Genomic DNA, 14,512 nt, shown 5'->3' on the forward strand with positions numbered 1-14,512 from the left:
TCTTGTGCCATGTCTTCTGTTGCCTTATGTTCATTGCCATCGCTTTTAAAAAAAATTCCTACATCTTATTTCATTATTTTTTCTTATTTTCCTTTCTCCACCCTTACTTGTATTCATTCCTATACTCCAGCTCTCTGCTTTTCTGAACCAGATAGATGTGTAGTACAGAAGACACTGAACACATCATACTACCTAACATCTGTCTATGTGCTTGATGTCATAGAAGATGTTGCAGTTTTTCTTGGATCCAGGAGGGTTCCTTGTGCTGCCCGCCCATGCCTCTTTAACCTAAACATTCCCGGTCAAGCTCTGTTAACCGGTGCCATTTAGAGTCCCAAACCTGCACACACACACACACACACACACACACACACATCTACAAGCCTGCTCACTTGTCTGCATGCGCAACCTCTCCCCATGCACATCCACATCCCAAACTATAACATGGGAATTATCATCATCATCATCATCCTGCGACATGATTAAATCTCGTGGTACTCATGTTGCTGCATGCATAAAGGCTTTCTGTGAGTCAGTTTGACCGTCGCTGACCTGTTTCCTTGGCTTGCCTTTGGTTTCCAGGAAGTCCTCGACTCTCTCCTCTGCATCACACGGTGTTCACCAGCAGCAGCCAAACATCCCCATGTGTCGTGATGATGCAGTGAGCGCTGCCATGATGCCTGCTTTCTCTCTCTCTCTTTCCAGCTGCCTCTGGCACTAATGTGCAGCACTGAACACTTCTGCCTCTGTCACTATCCTATGCGTTGTCTCTTTGCAGCCTCATCCTATGCTCATACTGTCAGCTCTCTCACTCTCTGATTCTGATTCTCTCCTGCTCTGCTTCCTTTCTGTCTCTCTCTCTCTCTCTCTCTCTCTCTGTCTCTCTCTCTCTCTCTCTCTCTCTGTCTCTCTCTCTCTCTCTCTCCTCACAAAGACTTGTTAGCGCGATGCTGCTGCCGGCTGGAGCGCTGGAGCTTGACTGAGGTAAAGCAAGCCCTTCGAGATCACAGAGAGAAATGGGGGGTAGTAGATGTGGTGGTGGAGGTAATGGGGTGGGTGTGGAAAGTGTAGATTCTGCTACGAAATACCTCTTTTCCACAGTCTTCGGGAAAATAATTGACAGAAATATATAAGCAATATTTTTCCACAATTACAACAGAAAACAATGAGTTTCTTCACCTTTTCAAACTCACATCACAGGTGATTTTTTTGTCAGTCCCTACAATGTTTTATACCTCACATACTTTGCATAGTATTTATAATGCAAGTGTAATGTCTGTTTTGCTTTGTGGTGTTCCGTCTCTTTGTTTCCATAAAGCTTATTGGAATTTTAAATTGATAACCGAGACAAATAGATCAGAGGAAACAGAGACAATGACTGTAATTTTCACTGTGATTTTATACAGGAAAATATTCTGAATGTAGGGGTAAGGGTCACTGACATTCAGGTAGGAAATAAAAAACAACAAAATAAGAAAACAAACTTTACTTTGATCATTTACAACCCAGATCACAGGGATCAAATGTATCTTTGCTTTCTGGGCAGCATATCTATCTAAACACTAAATCTAACACTATAAATAAGTAAGATTGGGCCCTGGGAACATAGGAATGAACCTGTCTGTTTGGATATACTACAAGTGACACCAAAATGTTTATATTAAAATCATTGTTTAAAAAAGGTTTACAATGTATTACACATAAAGTAACGACGAAATATGACTTAAACATATCTTAACCTCACTGAATCCCATTAATTCTACACACGTCAAAAGCTGAGATGGCAGTTAGTGCATTGGAATAACTTACTGAGATGTCAGTTCATGAAAATGGTTATTTATAAATGACAATGACATAAATGACGTTTAGTTTTAGCTGGGGTGAACTAAGGGTAAGCTTTCAATTGATATAGCGCTCGTGCTATAGCAGTCTAGTTGGCTGAGTGCAGTAAGTGCAAATTTCTGAGGTTGATGTGTTGAAAATGTGTTGTTAGTTTGTATTACTACTGGACAAATTTTAATCTTGACCTGGTGGTGGCTCAATTAAAAGTATTAGTAAAGATATTCCAAGGGGAACATGAATGTCTTTACCAAATACCATGGCAATCCATCCAATAATGTGGCTGTTGAAACATCTCATCAGTCTAGTGGACTTGAAAATGGTGGACCGACTGATATGGCCCTAACAACTAAAACATTTTCACTTTTCCAAAATGTCTGTGCCTGCCTGTGTCTGCTGCTTCACACAAGGACTCAACGTTTGTTAAATAGCAATTGAAGCCATTGTGAAGTGTGTGAAAATTCACATTCTGATCATATTCCTGTAGGGACAAACCTGGCAGGCTTACATGCATACGTAAAAAACACAGGAGTGGACCAGCTGTGCGGCCGCAGGAGTCACACCATGTTCCAAACTGTCACAATCAACACAATATTGCAGCCACAGCCACTTCAGCTGATCACGTGCCCCAAGTGGGTGATGCTAATTTCATCGGTTTTCAGCTTAAATCTCTCAGTCAACAGTTTTGAGGCAGCATGAGACATGCAATTGACTAAAATAAGACAAGGCTGTTTTTGTTGTTGCCCATGCATGATGACTCACTGCCACTGTTTATATGCAGCTCAAAGCTGCACACGTGCAATAAAAATAAAACTCAAAATATACCTGAATGAAGAAGATTCAGTGCCAGGATTTTTCTAAGGTCATGATCCCTTTACAGATCAGAAAGTTTTGATGAGCCACCAACCAAATTCTGCAAACGTTTGTGAGTATTTTAAAAAAATCATTCCATGTTCTTAGTTTCTGTACTGTGGCTATGGCCCTGAGTAAATTTGTTCCAACATAAATCATTAGACCTTTTTCACAGCAGACATTTTGACTTATCATAGTAGGAAACACACAAGGTTTCCTTTACTTTATTAACAATGACTCTGTTCTGTCCAAGTGTCCCAGTAAGCCATGACAATGTGATGGTGAGATCACACACAAAGGAAGCAGCTAAATGGAATTCAGCCATGATTCATTTTATTATTTGCACCTGTGCCATGTCGAAACATCTTCCATGAAAAGGACATAGCTGAAAGAATGTTTTGCATAGATGAATGTATTCAGAAGTAAAAATAAGCCCTGTTGCATATGAAAACGGTTACTTATAATTGTATAACATAAAGTGCTATAGAAATTAATTATTATTTCTTTCAAAACGATGTGATTAGGGTGCCCTGCTAGCTCACCTGGTAGAACGCACTACGTGCCATGGTTGAGTCCTTACGGCCTGGGTTTTAGTCTGCCCTGCCATTCCTGTGTCTCCCTACTGTCACCATCCTAAAACGCGGAACGACCAAAAAAGAAAACCTTAAAAATATGTGATTAAGCACCCAACCCCCACCCACGAGCCCCTAAACATTGTTGCTATAGCAATGCTAGAGCCTGAATTTTCTGTCTTCCCCTTTATAGTTTTGCTTGGTTGAAAAATATCAGAAATAAAGCTATTGAGAGCCATAACCTTGAGTTTGTATGTACTGTACACGCATACAGAGAGAGTATATTAAAGTGAATTGGCTTCATCTGTCTGTTGGACATTTTATTTTTTATTTTTCCAATGCAGCACAGAGGATGTGGAAAACAATATGGACTCACAAGAATCACCTGCTTTCCATAATTAGTTTTACAGCTTTGTGACCTACTCTAAATTTAATTATTTATTTTAATTGTATTTGGTGAAAACATACTATTTAAGAAAATATTCAAAATCAACCTAGTTATCGTCGTGTGAAAAATAATTGTACTGTATTAAGATCCTCAACAGCTGATTATTCTTCTCTCTCTGGGCAGTGAAGAGCTTTCATTTATTAGTTTAAAATTAATTTATTAATTAAAAAAATTCTGATGCTTGTGTTCTGTCAGGGTGCTGTTTGCTGTTGGATGAAACCACCAGTGCGTGGAGTAAAATGTCCTTGAACATAAGGGCAAACTACACATCACAACATAAATCAAATATTTGTTGTGAATAAATATTCTCACATCACTGCAGAAAAGCCACAGATTCCAATTTGCTCTTGGTCGAGCATTTAAGGAGTAAAATGAAAAGTTGCAGCATTTGTAAAAAGAAAGCAAACAATACGATGGAACAGGTATTTTTTATTTGTAGTTTATTATTACTGTCGCAAACTAATACCTGACCTCCACTTGCTGTTCGAGAAGGACATTTTTTGGGGTTTGAGCAGTGCTCTGAATCGCCTTGTTTTCTCCTGGCAAAGATGGAGTGGCAATGTGCTGGAGAGGCAGAGTGATCCTTCCAATCAGCTTCCATGGCAACGGGCCACGAGAGGGAGGGAGGGAGGGAGGGAGGGAGGTGGGTGGGTGGGTGGGTGGGTGGGAGGGAGAGAGTCGAAAGAGGAGGAGGCAGCTAGAGGGGTTGTGGGGAGGTGGGGGCTGGGATGTGGCAGCTTCTAACGCTGAAGCATGAGGGGGAAAGCTGGAAGAGGTCTGCTTTTTCACAGCGAGAGAACATGGTGTGTGTGTGTGTGTTTGCTCGGAAATTTTAACAATGGGCACAGTGAAGGAAAACTAGACATTAAAATAACTGATTATGTTTTGGCTGTGCCGTTCTATGTATTATAGGATACATCAAATATCTTCATTATTATGAAATGGAAAACATTATGTATAAATAACATCCTAATGGCTAATCCACCCTATCCACATATAATGGGGATTCTCTCTTATAGGCATCCTTTCAAAGTCTGTGCTGATGTGGCTCTTAAGGTCACTAGAGGACACTGCAACTATCTGTACATGTGAATGTGACTTGGGCTGTTGAGACTCAACATCTCCAAATGCAGTATCTTGTAATAAATAATGAAACAAAACATACTAAGAGCCATTTCCATTGTTATTATTGTGTTTCATGTCTGCAGGGGGGGATAAAGACCTAAATAGTACCAAACAAAGTAATCACTGCAATTATAGTGTTTTACTACCTTAAAGGGACCTGTGGTGTGTCATTTGTAGTTACTAAATTAATCTACAGTAACATTACTGACCATCTGCTACATGATAACAACTTTCCTTCAATATTACAACAGTAGTGAGTTTGTGGTAACATTATTTAGGGGTATTAATATTTCCAACCAGTGGTGGAATATCATTATTATTGATGATGAAGTTTAACATGTAAGTAGCATTTTGGCCAAAACAAAAAAAAACACATTCAAAATGAATGTTTATGTTGCTCCATATCACTAGATAGATAAACAGACAACTTTCTGCTAACAAATTAGCAATATCAACCTTATAATGCAGGTTTAAGTACAGTACTCACCTTTAATTCCGACTGCATGGTATCACTATAACATTTTTCATGACGTTCCTATGGGGATTTGTTGTGTCTTATTGAGTTTTTGTCCACCATAAGGTGTCCAATAGTCCTTTATAATGTAATATAGAGTGTATAATGTTGCTGTGGTGTTTGAATATATCTAGTAGTGGAATACCATGTGTATTGTTTTGCAAGAGAGCTCAATTTAAGTGATTCTGGGGGCTAGTAATCTCATTTACCATGGTGTCAACGACCAGCGGGGGAGGGAGTCAGTAATATTATCCACTATCACTGTAAGTTTTTGCTTCAACTTGAGTCATAAGCCCATCATTAATTCCCAGCCTCTGTCCGGCTCTTCTGCCTGGTGGGGTGTAATTGTTTCCCCAAGGACCCAGATAAATGGCTCAGCTGTCTAACTGCTCCGTGACCCATAGACCCGTGTGTGTGTGTGTGTGTGGTGAGCTGTGGTGTGTGTAAGAGAGAGAGAGAGACAGAAAGAGAGAGAATGGGTTGAGGGAGATTCTTTACCCCAAGGGAAACAAATGCTCTGAATTGCTCTGAATTACTGTTTTTTTTTTTCTTCTACAGCTTACATAACAATTAAAAAATTATAAATACATGACTCATATATACAAGTAATAACATAAATAATAGATGTTTCTATGATACCTTACATGCAGTTCTTACAAGAATGACATGAGGGAGAGATAAAAATAGCTGCCAAAGCTTTTGTTCTAGGGAGTCATAAATGTCACTGTATTTGAACTGAATTGATCTGTAAAATCCATTTGCTCTTCCAACTACATAAAGCAGATTACTTACTTGGCAAGTTTATTTTCCCACCTGTATCCCTCACTGAGACTCTGTGCAGTGCATATTTCCACTCAAGATATTCCATCCAGCTGTACACATCAATGATTCATTGTCCTCCTGTAGGCATCACTTTTGACACAAAAAAACTGGATGTAAAACCACACAAAGCTGTATGAAACTGTTTAGAGGGATGTGTGTGGGATTAAATGCAACATTTATTAGCTTGGTGCTTTAAAGCTGTAAGTATTATCAACAAATGGGATTATCATATCTAGCTAAACATGCAAAGCATTGTATATTTGCTATTAACAACTGCTATGAAAACATATAGCTTTTGCACCACGGTAATATAGGCTATATATAAAATAGTTAGTCTTTTATATACTGAAAGCTTAATAACCCACATGTGCAGTGAAACATCTACAACGAATATTTACAGACCCTGCACGTCCACACAGGTGTAAAACCTCTGCTCAGGATTGGGTTGATTTATTTGGGTGAGGCTATGCAAGCAATTACATGAGGTCATCAAATTTACTTTTGGGTGGACATTTGACCAATAGCAAGTGCTTAAAAGAATGGAGAGCCGGAGAGTCCAAAATTAAGGAAGCTACTACCGTATCTATTATTTACTGTGTTGTACCATCTACTTTCATTAACTGCTCCACAAGGTACAAACAATGTCAGGAGAGCTTGTGACCATGATTGTGACTAGAATTAGCATGTTCCCTGCAGACAAGCGCATTAGCTTTGCACCTACAGCATTTCACCCATTCCCTTTTTTAGGACGACACTCAGATGAACTTCGCTGTGCCACTTCCAGGTGCCACCGCCCTACCTATGTCGGATTACCACCTTTTTCACTTATTACATTTTGACCTGTGGCAGTATGAAAAGCAGTAGTGTAAAGATTAAGTTTAATGGTTGAATTTGATTTAGCTGCTTCAGTTTCAGGGTCCCGGTATTGTGCTTGCTGGCTCATAGTCGTACTATCATGATTTACTTGCAAACTTCAATAGAGCCATCGTGGATTCTATCACAATTGTATTCACCTGGTGTCGCAGGTGTAAATCAGACCCTCCTAAAAGGAAAATTTACAGAACCTTGGTTCCTGGATTGAATAACAGTTACCAATACTAAAGCAGCTTAGCTCCTTATTTTCTTTTTCTTTGTTTCCAACAACATTGACTTCTAATGCTACTGTCAGTCAGAAATAACCCAATAATTATTTTTTGTCATAAATAAAAACATGATTAACAAATCTTTATTCATTTTCACTTCATTTAAATTTACATTTAATTCCTAAAATTTCAAGATAATCAAATGAATTGGCAAGTGGCAGTTGGTTCAGTTTGACAGTTAAAAACTTTAGATATGCAGCATGCCCCAAAATGCACAGAAACCTCCTGTTTTATTCACCAGTGAGCTTTCATGGAACATTTTAACATGTCATGAGGCAAATATTTCCACGATTTAATACCTTCAGCAAAAACGTACAGGAATTGAAGTTTTTCCAAAAGAATGGCGTCACCATTTTGTTGTGGTTCTAGGTAGTGAACACCAGAGGGCAGACATGGCATTGAAAACAGATTTCAGGCATGTGATAAAAGTGCAATAAAAGCAGGGAACCTGAGGGCTCTTCAAATAGATATGCAAAGACTATCATTTCAAGATTAATGCCAAAACAGCCTCCTGTAATAAACCATTTTAATTAAAATGTTATGAAATTATTATTGTTACTGTCCACAAAATACATGGAAATGAAGAATTTATTTCCATTTCTCTGTTTTGCTAGAGACCAATAAATACAGACCCATACAGAAGCATCAAATGGTGCCCACACCTTGTTTGCAGACCCCCTAAAAGCCTGCTGTGTATACTGGGCTTTCTTGTTAGATTGAATGGGATATTTTCTCTATAAAATCACAAGGTACATTAGATCTTTTGTCAACCAAGTGGCCCATTGAAAGACCTATTCAACCCTACAATTTCTCAGGGGATCTGTCTTTCCAATACACAGCAGTTCCATATTTTGCCATGTTTTATTGCTCCCTTTAAACCAGGGTAATATGTTGCAGCCAGCTGTGACGAATGTGAAAAGGCTGTCATTTTTTCCTTCTCCGAAGAGAAGGAGGTGGCTGCGAACTGGTCAGGAGAGCAGATGGCATCCCCATCTGTCTGATCTGTTTAAAGAACACTGCAGGCAAAGCCCCAAGTCAAACAAGCCAACTACATGTCCTGGAATGATCTCAGAGCTTCCACCCTTGCTTTCCACCCTGAAGATATTAAGGTTTAATCTTTTCATTGGACTCCAAATCGTTGCACTGTGCAGCGTAACCACTCTGGAGACTTTTTCTGGAATTAACTGTTTTATCAATCTTTCTCACATATTACAGTCCCACAAAAGTGTGCATAACGTGGTTATTACCCAGTATACAATCTAGCTGCACTCATATCCAGAATTAGGAGATTAACGCCTTAACGCCGATTGTCGCAAATTCCCATCACACCTCTTCCTTTCAGACTGAAGCTGAGATAGCTTTGTATTCCCCAAATGCCTGTTTATGCATATTCGATACATACCTGGGAACCTTTTGCAAGCACTGGTTCCTCGTTTATGCCTTTTGTCGCTAATTTGCGTCATACCTACATCATACCTGAATTTATATCTTTTCTATGTTCTATAGACAAATTAACAATTTCCACCTAATTTAACTTCAACCTGAAAGCAAATGAAAACAGAAATAATAATAAAAAAAAAATTATTGTAAATAAATTCAGGTATCAAGAGGTTAAGGACAGCTATTACCAAAGAATTACATGATTTATGTCCATGCATTTACCAGAGCTTCACCTGAAAAGACTCCTCTGTTTGCAATGCTCTGTTTTCACTAGACGAGACTGTTACTACTCTACATTATTATCCTCTGGCCCTATCAGATGACCTGTTGTATTGTAATGAAGGCAAGGCAGGAAGTAATACCTCAGTAACTGGAGTAGTGTAGCTGTCATCTGATCCTTACTGACTGCTGTGTCTACCTACCCATGTGCTTAGAAAGCGGCAGGAAGTATCATAGTAGTGTGTACAGTGTGTAGTAAATTTCAATGAAAAATACATGACAGCAATTTGCAGGAATTCTGTCTGGAGGTAAGCACAAAATTGTTTAGCACTGAAATGTGGTAATTCTTTTCACTATCTATTAATCTGCAGATTATTTTCACGATTAATTGGTGTAGTAATTAAAATGTCTTTTGTTTGTGAGAAAGTGAAAACAAGCAAATATTCACATTTAAGAAGCTTGAACCAATGGATTTTTGGCATTGGTGCTTTAAAAGGACTTGAATTATTAATCAGTTTTCAAAATGGTTGTAGATTCATTTGTATGCAGATGACACAATTTTTACATGCCTCCACTTCAACCCAGGCTCTTACCCATCTTCAGCCTCCCTTTGATGCTAGCCAGAAATCCTTTTCTAAGATTTCATTTAAATAAGACCGAGTACATCATACTCTCTATACCTACCTGAGTGTCTTGTCAATAAAACTAGAGTCACACAAATAATTACAAATTTGCAGTGGGCAGACACTCCAAATTTATATTAATTTAACATTGTAATGCAATTTCTCTAATGCCATATCTCACATGTGATGAAATTTCTCGTGTTACATGTGAGTTTTTAGATAAAAAATGATAAAACATGTAGAGCTGAGGGGAACTACAAGCGATAATGCTCTCTAAGGTCATCACTACAAGTGACCCCTTGCACATTACACATGCCAATGTTTACATAAAAGTATTATATGAATTACAATATTATTCATTTGTAGTGCAGTTTTAATGAAAGTTATGGATTACAGCTTGAAATGTGCAATGTCTTCAAGAGTATAATGTAATAAAATGTGAAGAACTAGGCTTCCTAAATGTCATCTTTGGCTCAAAAAAGGAATGTTGAAATCAGAGAATTTGGCATTCCCTACCATATCAAACCATCAAGAATAAATAATGGGATCTGTGATAGATTTTCCTGGCTAGAGCTCAGTTTTTCTAGTTGAATCCATGTCAGTACTGTGAGATGTTGATATTGCTCATGGGAAGACTTTTTCATGGGAAGCAGAAAGACCTTTTGGCTCTCTAGGTAGATTCCATGTCAAACTATGTAAAGTGTGGGAATTTGGTGACAGCATTTTTTAATGGCTTACTGGAGCATTGGACATTAGTGTGTGCGCATACTTCTGTACACTGGCACCGTAGACAAAATAAAATCAGAATAGCTACTTCCATATCCTTATCTTATCAGTGGGATCATATTTCAGTCTGTCCTCTAAATAAAGTCGTCTGGAGGCCTTGGCCAGGAATTTAACTATGTGGGAGCAGACACAGAACCTGCAACATATTTATTTCACAGAAGCAGACAGTGTTTTTACCCGTGAGAATGGTGAATCTTCACCAGAAAGTCTCTCTGAAGCCCCACTAGGACTGAAACATTGTCTTGCTGTATTAAAGAAAAACTGTTCTGTGTTAGGGGGCGTCCTCTCACACTGAAATCCACTCAGATCTGCACTTAATTGTGTGTGCGTGTGTGTGTTTGTGTGGGTTTGTGTAGTAATTATACAACAAATCAAGATGCATATCACAGAAAATCTTCACTCCTCCATTAGTCCAGACCATGTCCTTAGCGTCCTATTTTCTTTTACAGTTGACCTTTTGAAGTTGTTGAAATTAAATGGCACTGGGAAGAAAGTAACAGAAATTGAAAATGGCATAATAAGACATAAAATTGCATTTGTATTTCACTCTTCCATGTATGTGTGAATAGCTGCTGTAAGCTGAGTGGCCTCAATGGACACAGGATCCAGCTTAAAGTGACACACGTACCTGAATAATGTATCTGCCGCTGGAATAAATAGAGTGATACTGTGTCCTCCAAAGGACTATCTGATGCATATATCATGACATTCGTTCATTCATTAAGATTGAATTATCTGGATTGGTTCTCAATTCCTTTCTATCTTTGCCTCTGTGTTGCTGTTTCTATTGTGGCTCTGACCGACTGTTTCAGGCGTGCAACTCTGCTGTCTTTGTTTCTACCTGATCCTGTGACTAAGATGTCAATCTCTCTTTGCTTTCTCTGTCAGCCCGTTACCCTCCTCTCTTTCATTTGACCCCTACTCCTCTTTCTCAACTCACGTGAGTATAACAAGGTGAAAATGTTGTCTCCAGCTAACATGGCCCAACTTCCCTCAGGGCGCAACGCCACAATGTAGTGAGAATCACTCTTTAAAAATGGCAGGATGACAGGAACAGCTGGAATATAGTTACAGAGGAAGCTGGGTTAACATGTTAATGTCCCCTTTCATGCCAGGACTGAGTGCAGGAAAACACTCCCTATGAGGCATTTGTGTGGCTGGTGATAATGAACAATATATCCACCATCATGGCTACAGGGCAGGCCAGGGGGGTTAGTTGTTTTGGGGCTTCCTTGATTTGTTCAGTAATAATGAGCTTTCCTACCAGTCCCCAGACCTGGTGTTAAAGAGAGGATGGGTGAGGCCAAAAGCTGTTAATCTGTTTCCTGAAGCCTATAGAGGTTCACTTATGAGCAGTTGTTTAAACAGCAAAGCAGATTTGATTATTGCCAGCTTGTAACCCTTATGTTTCGTTGATGCTGGCTTTACTTCCTCATTGTTTGGGGTCCCACAGTCCATAATGCTGCAGGCTATGTATATGTAGGAAGGGACTGAAGTGGTAATCTTAAACCTTTGCCAAAAACTGAACTGGCACATTCAATAAAGGTGATAAAATACATAAATTACCATAAAGCAGAGTTATTACACCAAATAAGAAAATGTTGATGATTGATTTTTTTATTCAGTGTTAGACAAGGGACTTAACACTGTAAGTTATGACTCATTACATGTTTCTCAATTACAAAGTAATTATATTACTTTACTTATTAACAGCAACAGTATTTTTTTAGATGAGATTAAACTTTTGTCATTATGCAGAGTATAGGTACAGAGGTAATGAAATGCAATTAGCATCTAACCAGAAGTGCGGAAATAAAGTGTTTTATACAGATAAATGCAATTATGCTATTAACTATCGCCCTATATGTAACTTGATACATTGGCCATTACATTACTTTAATTACTTAGGTCAGTTCCGCTAAAGGCCTTTAAAACATCTTGGAAACTAACACCTATTTCAAGGAAAAACTTCTAAAATAACATACCCAAAATCAATCAGGAATAACTCCTCATGCATTAGGCCTACATGCATAAATCTCTCCTTTGATAGGTCAGAAGCTAAAGGAATATGAATCAGTTGTAAATTAACCTATTTGTTTTGCCAATAAAGAGCATATGGAGATGCAATAAAGGAAAATATGATATTATAAAAAATATATTTCAAAGGCAATATCACCATCAAAACCATCATCCTGCAGATTATAATGCAACTGAATATCTTCTACTACACCTGGAATACAACTGCAACCGTAAATCTGATGAAAAGGAACTAAAATACAACAGTTAGGTAGATAGGTAGGTTTACTGTCACAAGTGAACGAGTGAGTTTTGTAACTCCCTTCTGCTACATAGCAGACAATATACATTAATTAAGAATCAAATATGAAATATGGTAACAGAAATAAACTATAATCACTGGAGCAGTGCTGAGGATGAACTAGAGTTCAAGAGTCTGATAACTTGGGGGAAAAAGCTGCTCTGCAGCCTGGTGGTGCGGCAGCAGAAACTTCTATATCTCTTCCCAGAAGGCAGCAGGGTGAAGAGGCTGTGGCTGGGTGGGTACTGTCCTTTAGTATCCTTTGGGCTCTGCGTAGGCCCCTCACATCACCGATATCACTGATGCTCAGGAGATGGATACCAATGATTTTCTGAGCAGTTTTAATCACCCGCTGCAGAGCCCTCCGGTCCTGGGCCGTGCACATCCCATGCCAGTTTGTGATGTTTCTAGTCAGGATGCTCTCCATTGCACCTCTGTAAAAGCTGACAAGAACATGGCATGGGAATTTGGCCTTCTTAAGCTTCCTCAAGAAATCCAGTCGTTTCTGAGCTTTCTTCACCAGCGTGGAGATGTGAGACGACCATGTCAGGTTCTCTGTGATGCCGTTTCCCAGTAACTTGAAACTATATTCACCTGCTCCACCTCAGCTCCGCTGATGGAGACAGGAGTGTGTGTCTTTTTCTACTTCTTCCTAAAATCAACGATCAGCTCCTTGGTTTTGCTGACGTTGAGCAGGTTGTTCTCTGAGCACCACTCTACAAGATTATGAATTTCCTCCTGATATGAAGTCTCAGCGTTGTTTGAAATCCAGCCGATGATGGTGGTGTCATCTGCAGACTTCACAACAGAGTTCTCTTCATGTCAGGGGATGCAGTCATGGGTGTACAGCGCGAACAGGAGGGGCTGAGCACACAGGCCTGTGGGGCTCCCATATTATATTACTGTTATTATACAATTTGTAAAAAAAACAAAAAACAAACGTGTATATACCCAGGCAGAGTCCATGTTTTGGCCATATTTACTGTTTAAATGTCGACTTTTACTGGCAGTTTTCTTCAAAACACTATTTATGTCCATAAACCATGTTACAAATAACATAACATTTCGTCAACGTTGATTAATACAGTGAATACTGATCAATATTCCTATGACCAAAGAACTGCTTTACAGGCCAATAACTTGAGAACAGAACATCCCACACTGATGAGTATGGTATGGTATAATTCGTCTGGAGCAGATCTTTCATTCGAAATGTCGCGTGTCTTTGTATCTACCATGAGTCGGCCACCAGACGGCGATTAAGACTCTGCCTCTGCTGCAGTCTGCTTAAAGGAAGCTGGCAGATCTCAGGAGGGATTGCGCAATACCAAGATGGCGTCGCAGGAGCAATTTTGTAAACAAAAGTGCTATTTTTGGTCTAAAAACAGCGAAAACAGCCAAAGTAAGTAAGCCATTGTAATTGTAAATTTATTTTGGTGCATTTGTTGTTATTGGTATCCAGCTATTAGTCCTCAAGTTTGACGATATGAGTGATATGAGTTACACAGTCATCTCAGGAGGCTCTCAGCATTAAAATGAGCGGTCGGAAGTGAGTGTAGGGTGAGATGGGAAATATCTGGAGAGTTATAACTGCAGGCATATACAGTGTTCACAGGGCGACAAATGTTGTGATATAAGCTTATTTAGATGCTTGGTGTTAGATATGTAATTGGTTTGGCTGAAGATGTTTGGCATGAGGTTTTAACTGAGAGTCCAAGCTTCATGGAAGTGTGTAACATGGATAGGGTGACTTGACACTAGATTAGGGCATGATATTCATCAACAACATGTGCGAAAATAGTTGTGCTGGTAG

General features: G+C 39.1%; 1 protein-coding gene across 1 annotated transcript in view; it reads left to right on the forward strand.

Annotated features, from left to right (window-relative positions):
- Positions 1-14,032: 14,032 nt before the first annotated feature.
- The window catches only part of xirp2a (xin actin binding repeat containing 2a), a 56,128-nt gene continuing 55,648 nt past the window's right edge, over positions 14,033-14,512 (forward strand). The window contains exon 1 of the mRNA XM_046053817.1: positions 14,033-14,101. The gene's annotated coding sequence lies outside the window, so the exon portion shown is untranslated. The remainder of the gene's footprint in view (positions 14,102-14,512) is intronic.

The sequence above is a fragment of the Micropterus dolomieu genome, linkage group LG01, assembly GCF_021292245.1.
Source record: "Micropterus dolomieu isolate WLL.071019.BEF.003 ecotype Adirondacks linkage group LG01, ASM2129224v1, whole genome shotgun sequence".
In the NCBI taxonomy this organism is placed as follows: Eukaryota; Metazoa; Chordata; class Actinopteri; order Centrarchiformes; family Centrarchidae; genus Micropterus; species Micropterus dolomieu.